Source organism: Muntiacus reevesi, chromosome 11, assembly GCF_963930625.1.
Source record: "Muntiacus reevesi chromosome 11, mMunRee1.1, whole genome shotgun sequence".
NCBI classification, from domain to species: Eukaryota; Metazoa; Chordata; class Mammalia; order Artiodactyla; family Cervidae; genus Muntiacus; species Muntiacus reevesi.
Genome location: NC_089259.1, coordinates 10,215,957 through 10,228,130, shown reverse-complemented (window position 1 = coordinate 10,228,130; position 12,174 = coordinate 10,215,957). Strand labels below are relative to the sequence as shown.

At 44.3% G+C, this 12,174-nt stretch overlaps 1 protein-coding gene and 1 non-coding gene across 3 annotated transcripts in view; both read left to right on the top strand.

Moving 5' to 3' along the window:
- Window positions 1–22: 22 nt before the first annotated feature.
- ELF1 (E74 like ETS transcription factor 1) overlaps window positions 23–12,174 on the top strand; it is a 117,027-nt gene continuing 104,875 nt past the window's right edge. For both annotated transcript variants that reach the window (XM_065902361.1, XM_065902363.1), the window contains exon 1: window positions 23–578. The gene's annotated coding sequence lies outside the window, so the exon portion shown is untranslated. The remainder of the gene's footprint in view (window positions 579–12,174) is intronic.
- Window positions 609–680, top strand: TRNAE-UUC (transfer RNA glutamic acid (anticodon UUC)). The gene has a single exon. It is a non-coding gene; the product is annotated as a tRNA-Glu (tRNA).

Genomic DNA, 12,174 nt, shown 5'->3' with positions numbered 1-12,174 from the left:
GGTCGCCGACAGGGGCGAGAGCGCGACGGGACTTGAGGGCATGCTCGAGTCTCGTGTCCCCGCGTCAGCTCGCCTTCTCTCTTTCTCTTGTTCCCTCCCGAGATCCAGAACCTCCACCCTCCTTCTAGGCTCGCTGGCTCGCGGCCCGAGGCTCGCGCGCCGCCTCCGCCCCGAACGCAAACAGCTGTTCCCAGAGACGTCGCCGCCCTCAACTTTGCCAACTAGTCCGCACGCACTTTGACCGGCGGAGCAGCCCGGACCCGTAGGCTGGGGCGCGGGTCGTTGGCGGAGTTTAAAATAAAAAAAAAAGAAAGAAAGGTGAAACAGCTGGTTTCGGGGCCGGGAGTCGCCGGGCTTGGCCTCAGAACTTCTCCTCAGACGGCGGAGCGACCCCGCCCCGTAGCTGGGACGCCCGCGCGCTCCTACTGGGCGCGCTCTCGGGCTCGAGAGCGCGTGGGGAGCTGGGGTGCAGGCGGCGGCGGCGGCGGCTGCTGGGGCGGCCCTGAGGCTGAGGCGGCGGCGGCGGCGGCGGCGGCAGGCGGCGGAGCTGGGGTGGCGGCGGCGTTCGCTCTTGTCAGGTGAGTCACCGCGGACTTTCTCGCAGCACTTCCCATATGGTCTAGCGGTTAGGATTCCTGGTTTTCACCCAGGCGGCCCGGGTTCGACTCCCGGTATGGGAATGTCGTAACTCATTTTAGAAACAGACAGGCAAAACTGACTTGTCTTATTTCAAGTGGCTCTTTTTTTTTTTTTCCTGACACCCCCCCTCCCCCCACCCCCCAATGCCAGGTGATTTTTGTGGAAAACGAGCCTTAGAGCAGCGTGGTTAGACCTGGGTTACCTCGAGTGCGGAGTCGGGCGGGCGGGAGGAGCGGCTGCGCTCAGGCTGCGGCTGCTCGCGCGGGAGGCCGGCGGGGTTGGGGTACGGGGCACGGAGTTTCACTTCTCCCGGGGCCGTCCTCCCGCCGCTGCGGGCCCGGGCCGTCCCCTCCCCAAAGCTCGGGAGGTGATGATTAACCCCAGCCTCGCCTTATCGGCCCCCAGCGCCCCCCGCAGGCCCACACCCTCGCCTCGGACGGTCCGGAGCGACGCGGGGCGTCTTCGCCCGCGCCCGGCTCGGAGCCCCGAGTCAGCGCGCCCGGGTTCTTCACTAGAAACACCCCGCCCGCACCCCGGACCCCCGACACAAAGCAGCCCCCTCTCTGGCGGGGTGCGGGCCGGGGATCCCCGGCGACCGCGCCGCTGCCGCCCGCCCGGCCGCGGGTCCCCCCGGGGCGCCCGAGCCCCGCGCCGAGGGCACCCCGGCATGACATGTGGGACGCCGGCCGCCGATCATAGAAAGCTCCCCAGACTCGGGAGCCGCAGACCTGAGCGCTTTGGCTCGGGAAGAGCCAGGGCATCCGTCCCGTTCTCCGCGCCCCCCTCCTGGCCCAACACACACACACACACACGCGCGCGCGCGCGCACGCGCTCTGGAAAAGAAAAATGACCACTGGGATGAGATGTCTTTCAAGAAGAAATGTGACTTCTCCAAAGGGTCTATAACGTTTTGAGCGCCGCGGCTAGAAAATCCTGGCGTGGTGGTGGAGGTCAGAAGAGAGAAAATTGGCCGGAGCCTGGGGAGGGGATGTTATAACAAAGTTTCACTGTATTTTTAAATATAGAAGCCCTGTGTTTATTACAAAGAAGGGGCAGCTGTGTCAGCAGCATGTGAGCTGTAAACGAAACAAAAGCGTTATCTTAAATGCAAGCTGAAATTAGAAAATGGGGTGAGCTATATAATGTTTAGCCTATTGGGCCTTTGGGAACAAATGAAGGAGGAAGAAGTGCCTCTTGTGGATGGGTTTCAGGGCAGTGCCATGACAAACAGCAGAAAGTTCAGTTGTATGTGCCTTCCCAAACTCTTATTTTGATAGTTTTAGCTGTACAGTGAGTTTTGAAATAATCTGTTAGTGTGATCTGCATGATTAAGAATTAATTACTTTCACATTGTAAATAAACTTCCACAGCTAAATATGTTTTAGATCGTCTCCATTAATTCAAATATTTGGACGTTTACACCAAGCACCCACAGATATTTTGAAAGTTGACTGATGTTCAGGTTTTTTTTAATGTGAGGAGGTTATGGAGAGAATGCTAAAAGAAAGTATATTTTGGCTCCTTTGATCGGTATGACTTTGTGTAGCTCTTTCTCTTCTTTGCGCTCTGGGTTTAGAGCCATAAATTCTTGATAATGCATATCACTCACAAACTTTAGAGCTTCAGGAATTGTTGAGCAATTCTTGTGTTGGTAATAAGAGTGGAAAAGTTTCGTTTAAATAGAGGATTGTGTCATTGTTCAGAAACCATTTACTGAAAAATTAGGCTCGATTTTGGAAGAAGGAAAAGAACTCTCTGACTTAATTGTCTTCATAGTGCTTCGTTCGTGATCTTGCATTTCCTAATGACTTGTATTATACTGTACCAAATTGTGCTAAAATGGATGTGATTTTCAACTGAGTACCAGCTATAATTGCAAATGGCTTTATATGTCCTCGAGGGTATGCTGAGAGGAGTAGTCTGATGACAGTTTCTCAGTGTCCAAGATACAGACTTACAGGGTTCCTTGGTGGCCCAGCGGTAAGAATCTACCTGCGAATGCTGGAGGGTCCCTGGTCTGGGAAGATTCCACCTGCCTCGGAGCAGTTAAGACCGTGTGAACTGTGTGGCGCAAATGCAGAAGCCGGAGCGCCGGAGAGCCTGTGCTCCACCACAGGAGAAGACGCTGTGATGAGGAGCCCTCGAACTGCGATGTAGGGTAGACCGTGCTCGCCGCAACTGGAGAAAGCCCTTGCAAAGCAATGAAGACCTAACGCAGCCAAAAATTAAGGAAAAAAAAAGACATAGATTTATATATTTGTATCAGGCAGAAATGGATAGGTCAACTTCTGAGTTACAGAATTGCTTCAGGAGCATATGGGTAAGAAATCAGTTCTACTCAGGGAAGAGAACTAGAGTCCAGACAAGGAGAGGAGAGTGTTTGTCCTGGACCTTGAAGAATGGGTTGAATTTCTCCTGGTGGGGAATGTGAGCTGAGCTTGGTGGGAGGGGGCGGGGAGTGTGAGGCAGGCAAGTAGCCTGGTTGGGCAAGAGTACTCAGTACCCAGAGAGAGAGAGTCATTGGGATCAGGTTGGGATATTAAAAGAGAATTTTAACTTGATAACTTTTGACTGGGTAACAAGTTGTTTTGAGTTTGAGCAAACTCCAGGAGATAGTGAAGGACAGGGAAACCTGGTGTGCTGTAGTCCATGGGATTGCAAAGAGTCGGACAAAACTGAGCGACCGAACAATAACACAAGTTGTTCTAAGGGCGTGGTATTTATGGCAGTAGAGTTTTTAAAATATTTTTTGTCTCTTTGAAAAAACTAAATCTAGCATAATATGTGAGAAATTTTTGTTGTTTTATGAGTCAAACTATATAGAAACATGTAGAATGTTTTGTGCTCGTAAGTTTTATGGTTAGCAGTTAGATATTAAGTTTTAACTAATAGAATGGAGAAAAAAATCAGTCAACTAGAATTATGTTTAAAAGAAGGGATTTTAGGTTTAAATTATGAGAATGATCTGCACTATATTCTTAATGAGTTGCTTTATTGAAAATGACCTTAATATAGTAAAACAGAGCTATACTAGTTACTGTCTGGGAAGTATACACCTTAAATTGGTGAAGACTAGGTAATACATTGGTCAGGACTAGGTAATACTAGGTAATACATTTGTAAAAGGATTCACTCATATGCTTGTGCCTTGTTTCCAGAACACAATTGGTAGTCTTGTTTTACATGTTTTCTCTTGAGCCACAAAGTCATACTAAGTGATGTGAATTACCCAAGTAGTCTCTTTACTATTTGCTACTGTTTGGTGCAATTAGAAGAGAAGGTGTATGACAGATCAGTGTTTGCGTAGATGAGTACTTAAAGCAATATAAGGGATTAACAAATTATGATGCCATTTTAAAACCCAAAGACCTTTACCGTGGTCTCTGAGCCCAACATTGTCTGACCTCTGCTTGCCTCCCCAGTGCCACCTCCTACCGTGACCTTTTCATCGTACTTTAGCCACACTGGCTTCTTCCTTTTTGTCTCTTGAATGTGCCAAACTTGTCCTTTCTCAGTTTTGTGTCTTGCTGTTTGCGCTGCCTGCAGTATTCCCTCTCTAGCTCTGCACATCTCACTCTTGTCGATGTTACCTTATCAGAGAGACCCTGTGTACTAGCTGCTGCTGCTACTAAGTCACGTCAGTCGTGTCCGACTCTGTGTGACCCCATAGACAGCAGCCCACCAGGCTCCGCCGTCCCTGGGATTCTCCAGGCAAGAACACTGGAGTAGGTTGCCATTTCCTTCTCCAATGCATGAAAGTGAAAAGTGAAAGTGAAGTCGCTCAGTCGTGTAAGACTCTTCGAGACCACATGGACCGCAGGCTACCAGGCTCCTCCATCCATGGCTTTTCCAGGCAAGAGTACTGAAGTGGGGTGTGATTGCCTTCTCCGCCCGTGTACTAGAGATTCTCCCTTTTCTGGTTACTGTCTAGTTACCTTATGCTGTTTTATTTTTTTCTTATCTAAAATAAACATTTTTGTTCCTGTTTATTTCTTGTCTTGTTCTACTTAGAATATAAGTTCCATACATATGTACTTAGTCACTAAGTCTTGTCCGACTCTTTGCAACCTACGGACTGTAGCCCGCCAGGCTCTTCTGTCCATGGGATTCTCCAGGCAAGAATACTGGAGTGGGTTGCCCTTTCCTTCTCCAGGGGATCTTCCCGACCCAAGGATTGAACCAGAGTCTCCTGCACTGCAGGTGGATTCTGTACCACTGAGCGTCCATGGAAGACCTAAATTCCATGAGGGTGAGGATGTTATATAGTAAGATCACTTCTGTTTTGTAAGAGTCTAATGGTCATGAAGAAGTTGATGCCCTCATACATTGCTGGTGGAAATATAAAATAGTGCAGCCACTTTTGGAAACTGACTGTTCCCTCAAAATATTAAACATAAAGTTACCATGTGCTGTGCAAAGTCGCTTCAGTCATGTTTATAACTGTTCAGACTGTTTATAACCCATGAACTGAGGTCCGCCAGGCTCCTCTGTCCATGGGATTCTCCAGGCAAGATTACTGGAGTGGGTTGCCATGCCCTCTTCCTGGGGATCTTCCCAAGCCAGGGATCGAACCTGAATCTATCTTTTGCATTGGCAAGTGAGTTCTCTACCACTAGCGCCACCTTACCATATGACCCAGAAATTCCACACCTAGGTATATACCCAAGAGAAATTAAAGCATGTCTACACAGAAACTTGTACATAGATGTTTATAGCAGCGTTATTCATAAGCAAAAAGTGGAAGCAACCTAAATGTCCGTCATCTGATGACTACATGTATCCATACAATCACATATTATTTGGCAATAAAAAAGAATTAAGTACTGATATATATACCACATCATGGATCAATCTCAAGAACATTGTGCTAAACGAAAGAAGGCAGGTTCAGAAGACCGCACTTTATATAATTCCACTTATATGAAATACCTAGGATAGACAAATCTGTAGAGAAAGGGGATCGATTATCGTTGTCTAGGACTGGAAGGAAGGAGGGAGGGGAACACAGAGGGATGGAAACTGATTGCTAATGTAGGCACAAGGTTTCTTTTTAGGATGATACAAATATCTTGAAATTACATTTTGATGATGGTTGCACAACTCTATAAATATGCTAAAAAGATTGAATTCTACTGTGTAGATGAACCTAAATGGTTATGTAAATTATATCTGAGGAAAACTGTTAAAAAGGATTGAGGCAATTAAAAAATATGGAATATTTTGTCTACATTTTACACTTATCATTTGAATATTGAATATCTAAAAATGGAATGATTTAACACTGCAACTCTAGATAGCCCAGGAATGTAGCAAAGAGCTCAGTAAACAAAAGATGAAGGAGGTTAAAGTATACGGATAATTAAGATACAGCGCATAGTGTGTTAGATGCCCAGAGGAGACTAAGCCAGGGGTTACAGGGGTTTGGAGGTCTCTAAAACGGCAGGTCTGGGTTTGTGTGAAGGAAGTGGGGAAAGGCCTCTAGGGGCAGCATTTGAGATTGACTTGGAAGGCTGGTTAGGCTTTGCTAGTAGAGGTGATTTGGTGGGAGGCAGGGCAATAAGGGGGGCTTCCCTGGTTGCTCAAACGGTAAAGAATCTGCCTGTAATGCAGGAGGCCCGGGAAATGGGAACGGCTTCCCACTCCAGTATTCTTGCCTGGAGAATTCCATGGACAGAGAAGCCTGGCGGGCAACAGTCCATGGGGTCACAAAGAGTCGGACTCGACTGAGTGACTAACACTTGCACCTTTTTCAAGGCAATAAGGAGGAAGCAATCAGGAGCAGAGGTCCTTTAATAGTTGCTAGCACAGTCTGGCTGAATTGAATATGAGTTGTATTAAGAATGGACTAGCAGTAGTAGTAGTATAGTAGCATAGTGTAAGACTGCAAAAATAGGCTCAGGTCTGTAGCAGACAATGTCACTGGTGGCAGATCTCCTCTGATGTCTTTATATCACCCCCCGCCCCCCAACCATTAGTGTGCTTCTGATGGCTCACTCTTGGAAAGAGTTGTATCCGTTACCAGCAGAGAGCGGGAAGTGCTGGGGGCTTCTCCCTCTTCCACTAACAGCTCTCAGTATCATTGGAGCAGGGACCTTGGCGCTTTCCCCCTCTCTGTATCGTCAACACTTGAAACAGCATCTGGCACTCAGCGTTCAGAAAATACATGAATGAATAAATGAATGAAAAGCAGGAAATGGCAAGGTATATTCAAAGTGAAACTTATTTTGTAAATCCTCTTGACATTTTTAATATTTGTTTTTATTTATTCATTTATTATATTTGGCTGCTCTGAGGTCTTAGTTGCTGCATACGGAATCTAGTTCCGGCATACGGAAATCTAGTTCCAGCATAACGGAATCTAGCTTCCTTACTGGGGATCTAACGTGGGCTCCCTGCACTGTGAGCTCAGAGTCTTAGCTGCTGGACCCCCAGGGAAGTCCCTCCAACTTGACTTGCAGAGCATTTTTTAGATAGGAGATTTTGAAAGATTCTGATTGTGGAGTCCCTTGGATTTTGGAGTAAGGAGTTTACTTAGCTGGAAGAAGGAAATTCTGATAATATGATGAGTGTTTTGATGAGATTAATTTGGCAGTAGTGAGCAAGATGAACTGGAGCGTGGAAGGATTGTGTCTGTGGTGTCCATATTGACCAGGATTGGGGAGGTCTTCTGCAGTATAGTAATAATCCAACAGCTTGCCTTGCCTCTAGTATCTCCCTCAATAGGGTGGTAGCAGTAGAATAGAAAAGATTAGATAGAAGAGGTACATTGAAAGAAAAATTTAAGATGTCAGAAAGGAAATACTCTTTATAGAAATAGGGAAATTATGAAGTGTAGATTTTTTTGAAGGGACAATTTTTGCAATTGTTGATGAGACACTAAAGTGTCATTGCTCACCTATGTCTGTGTCTTTTTTAACACTGAAATTGTACGTTGAGTTTGGAGATAAAATTACGACTGTGAGACTGCCACCCTGTGGATAATATAACTTAGAACTAAAATCCTAAAAAGTTATAATAAAATTGCATTCATTTGAAGTTTTATATGTATACATTTTATATGTATCTCCTTGAGAGTGATATTTCTTGAAAAATAGGAGAACGCATGCCCCATCCTTTTTTTCCCCCTAAGTGAAAGTGGCTTTCCCTTCTCATTTTTGTAGAGTTGGATTTTGTTAGAAATTAGCTATGCTTTGATGAATTGCCTTCATTGTATTTATGTAAATAACTTGGATTTTATTATTATAAGTTGTTTATCTAGAATGACAGTCTGTTCACAAATTAAACTGGTAAGCTAGCTTGAATCAAAATAAAATGGTGATTATGAAAAAATTGTTTGCTCTTTGCAACTCAGAAGGTTCTGTCTAGATTTCTGCAAAATAAAACTTCCCCAGCAGATGAGTTCTTTACAGCCGATGTTGTAAAGGGTTTACACGCTTATTTTCCCTAAGGTGTCTGAAGTGCTGGAAATTTGTGTTAGCAATAAAGCAGAAGTGGGGTGACTCCTCATTCTGAGGTCACAGTCACACAACTTTCTGAACCTAAATCCAGGCTGAGGAAGAGAATGAATGGTGCACCTGCTGAACCCCCTCACTTCCTTAAGTGTTGGTCATGGTTAGATTTTCAAATATAATGTTAATGATGTTGAATATTCAGATATTTCTCAGTTATTTTTCTCAAAAGTATAGTATGATAACATACTCTCTGTTTTTAAATAAATTTCTTATTTTTTAAAAGAATACACTATTTAGTTTTGGCTGTGCCAGGTCTTGGTTGCTGCCTGCAGGCTTTCTCTAGTTGCAGAGAGTGGGGGCTACTCTTTTGTTGCCATGTGCAGCCTTCTCATTGCTGTGGTGGCTCCTCTTGTGGAGCACAGGCTGTAAGTGAGTAGGCTTCAGCAGTTGTGGTGCAGGGGCTTAGTTGCTCCACGGCATATGGAATCTTCTGGACTAAAGATCTAACCCATGTCCCCTGCATTGGCAGGCAGATTCCTATCCACTGCGCCACCAGTGAAGTCCAATAATGTACTTTCAATGTTTGGTTTCATTTAACCTTTTCAAAGTAAGTCGATGAGGTTGTGAATGACTTTTCTGAACTATTTTTTTTTTTTTTTGCTGCATTTATATCTTATATGCCCCAGTTGAGGTTTACTGTGTAATTTTAAGTGAAATAGGCTATTAATGATGAAAATACAAACGTTTAATCTAGGTCCCTAAGATATGTTACCATATAAAAAACAGTATTATTTAGATTTTGTTTAAGGAAAGTAACTTTCAAAATACTTCATGATTTTTTTTTTGTCTCCTTTCCTGAGTATTAGAACAAAGAGTCAATAAAATTAGAGAGCTATTTCTGTTTTCTAACCTTCTTTATTGGTGTCATTATCATACCGTCTTAAAAACCATGACCCCGAACTTACATAAAGAAATTTTTAGTTTAATATTTAGCCTACACTTACACTTTATCATGTGATATCTGTTGTGTGATATGGTAGAATGGTGATTGTTTTAGGATTAATGGTGGTTAATATTCTCTTTTAGTTTTTACTCAGAGTCGGACAGAGTGAGTGACTAGCACACTTAGTTTTTACACATGGGTTCTTTTTCATAACTGTAAGTATAAAACATTTTGTTCTTTGAAAAATAATTCCAGCATCGATGACTTAAATTTTGATGAAGCAATAACAACTGTTTCATAAGTTTTGCATGTTTGCTGGGTGTGTCTTTATAAATCTTAACATGTCTTTTATTTTTGAATGCAAACTGTTCACTATTAAATAGATACCTTTGTTTTGAAACTCTTTTTTTGCTTTATTTTCGATCTCTGGGGAGGTACTTAGCTAGTGACTTCTAGGTCCAGAGAGTCTTTTAGATAGTCTGAAATCTTTGTTGTTTAGTGACTAAGTCGTGTCCAACTCTTCTGCAACCCCATGGACTGCAGCCGTTCAGGCTTCTCTGTCCATGGAATTTTCCAGGCAAGAATGCTGGAGCGGGTTGCCATTTCTTTCTCCAGGGAATCTTCTCAATCAAGGGATTGAACCTGGATCTCCTGCATTGGCAGGCAGATTCTTTACTGCTTAATTAAGGTTTCTTTTGGATTCCTTAGACACAAGGAATCCCAAGACCAGGATATATTTCCAATTTAGGATGTATTGATGTATTACTTTGTGTGAAGCTTTTTATGTTTCCAAATTTAATTAGGCACTTAATTCAAGTTTTCAAGGTTGTAATGGGATTTGTTTTGCTCCAGCTCTCCTACCATCTGTGCTTATCACTGATACCCTCCAATGCCAAGGAACCCACGACCCGGCCACTTGGGAAGGACAGAGCCCTGCCACTCAGTCGTCCCGTGTGTGAGGCAGGCACTGACCCAGAAGCTGGGCGGAGCTGAGGTAGGAAGGAAGAGTATCACAGGAAGGGACTGTCCCGGCACACAGGTAGCAGGTGGGGGGGAGGGAAGCATTCTAATAGAAGGCTGAACATCAGCTTAAGGAATTCAGAAGGTCATGCAGGCAGTTGGCATTTGGAAATTTCACATATGAATGGGAATGCCTTCCCTTTATTTTTCCCCCTTTTTGGCCATTTCACATGAATTTTACAGTTTTATTGTCCCTTAAATCCTGCTTTAAAAGACTATTTCTTCTTTTCTACTTCCAATAAAGAAAGCTCAGAAGAGTTGATGCTTTTTGGACTGTGGTGTTGGAGAAGATTCTTGAGAGTCCTTTGAACTCCAAGGAGATCCAACCAGTCCATCCTAAAGGAAATCAGTTCTGAATATTCCTTGGAAGGACTGATGCTGAAGCTGAAACTCCAATACGTTGGGCACCTGACATGAAGATCTGACTCATTGGAAAAGATCCTGATGCTGGGAAAGATTGAAGATGGGAGGAGAAGGGGTTGCAGAGGATGAGATGGTTGGATGGCATTACTGACTCGATGGACATGAGTTTGAGCAGGCTCCGGGTGTTGGTGATGGACAGGGAAGCCTGCCGTGCTGCCGTCCACGGGGTCGCAAAGAGTTGGACACGACTGAGCAACTGAACTGAATTACTTTCAAGACCTTTTGGAATTGTCTTTTGCTAGTTCATGGAGCATATTTTAGAGGGTTTTTAGCGCATGTTTGTAGGAGAACGAAAGCACATAAAATTTATGTAAAAGCAAATCTAGGGCTTCCCTGGTGGCTTGGTGGTAAAGAACCTGCCTGCCAGTGCGGGAGACACTGGTTCGATCCCTGATCTGGGAAGATTCCACATGCCTTGGAGCAGCTAAGCATGCGTGCCACAACTGTTGAGCCTGTGTTTTAGAGCTTGGAACCGCAACTCCTGAGCTCACGAGCTGCAACTAATGAAGCCCCTGCGCCCTAGAGCCTGTTCTCTGTAAGAAAAGAAGCGATTGCAGTGAGAAGCCCCTGCTCGCCGCAACTAGAGAAAAGTCCACGTGCAGCAGCGAAGGCCCAGCACAGCCTCCCCCTCAAAAAAAACAAGCCTTCCACCTGCACTCATTAGGATGGCGACTATCAAGAAATGCCAAGAAACAAAACCCTAAATAACAAGTTAGTAAGGATGTGGAGAAATTGGAGCCCTTGTGTACTGTTCATGGAAATGTAAAATGGTACAGCCGCTGTGGAAAACAATTTGGTGGTTTTTAAAAAAATTAGAAATAGAATTACCAAATGATCCAACAATTCTGTTTCTAGGTTATTCCCAAAGAATTAAAAGCAATCTCGAAGAGATACTGTGCACCCATGTTCTTAGCAACATTATTCACAATAGTGAAAAGGTAGAAGTAACCCAAGTGTCCATGAATGGATAAGTGGATAAACAAAATGTGGCATACACTTACTGTGGAATGTTTTTCAGCCTTAAGGAGGAAGGAATTTCTAACACATGTTATGACATGGGTGAATCTGGAGGGTATTTTTCTAATTGAAATGAACCAGTCCCCAAAAGACAAATACTGCATGATTCTACTTACCTGTGGTACCTCAAGTAGTCAGAGTCATAGAGAAAGCAGTAGAATGTTGATTGCCAGGGACTGGAGGGAGAGAGGATGGGGAGTTGTTTAGTGGATACAGACTTCTAGTTTTGCTAGATAAAATGAATTCTGGAGATTGCTTGACAAACAATATAAATATACTTGCTACTCCTGAACTGTACACTTCAGTGATTAATTTTACCATTTTTTTGGAAAAGGTAAATCTGAATTTGTATTTCTATATGCAACTTGTAGGAGCTTCCCAGGTGGCCCTAGTGGTAAAGAATCTACCTGCCAATGCAGGACACCCAAGACATGTGGTGTTCGATCCCTGGGTTGGGAAGATCCACTGGAGTAGGAAGTAGCAGCCCACTCCAGTATTCTTGCCTGGAAAATTCCATGAACAGAGGAGCCTGGCAGGCTACAGTCCATAGGGTTGCAAAGAGTCAGACACAACTGAGCACATGCACACACATGCAACTTGTAAGAGAGTGAAAAGCAAATGTAATGAAATTGAAGTTACTGATTCAGTCAGTGTTCAGGTGCCTGGGATATAGCAATGAAG